Source organism: Augochlora pura, chromosome 1 (assembly GCF_028453695.1).
Source record: "Augochlora pura isolate Apur16 chromosome 1, APUR_v2.2.1, whole genome shotgun sequence".
NCBI classification, from domain to species: Eukaryota; Metazoa; Arthropoda; class Insecta; order Hymenoptera; family Halictidae; genus Augochlora; species Augochlora pura.
Window position 1 is genome coordinate 845176 of NC_135772.1, and position 822 is coordinate 845997.

The following is an 822-nucleotide window of genomic DNA, read 5'->3' on the forward strand; positions in this document are numbered from 1 at the left end:
GACAACCGGCAACGTCTATCCCAAAACTGAATCGCTTTGGAATAAAAATGATGTTATGCATTTGGTGGGATCAAAAAGGGGTTGTATGCCATGAGCTTTTGAAATCGGGTGAAACAGTCAACACCGTTCGCTACCAAAAACAAATGGTCAATCTGAAGCGGGCATTGGACGAAAAGAGACCGGAATGGGCCACAAGACTCGCGAGGGTGATTTTGCAGCACGACAATGCCCCCTCACACACAGCAAAAGCTGTAAAAGACATCGTTTCTTCGTTTGGCTGGGAACTTTTGCCCCACCCGCCATACTCACTGGACCTGGCGCCATCTGATTACTATCTGTTTTCATCAATGTCCCATGCACTATCTACGAAACACTTCAAAAATTACGAAGATGTCGAAAAATGGCTTGAAAACTGGACCGCTTCAAAAGACGAACAATTTTTTTGGAAGGGCATCCACAAATTGCGAGAGAGGTGGGAGAAATGTTTAGTTAGCGATGGCGCATACTTTGAATAAACGGTTTTTCCACTTGGTTACCTAAATAATGTGTTTTTTCTGCTCAAAAATTAAGAATTATTAACCGCCACACCTGGTATAGTCTCTTCTATCTATTCCACTGAACATAACCACTCTATTCTACTCTGTTACATTCTAAGCTATTCTGTCCTATACATATTATTCCACTATGTTATAGTCTATTTAACATTCTGCCGTAAGCACAGGTACATCCCAGTTACCCACGCTTCCCCTGACGGCACCAAGAGAGGAAAATGGCGGCTGGAACAAGGTCCCAACAAAGAGGAAGAGCGGCCCAAGCGCAACC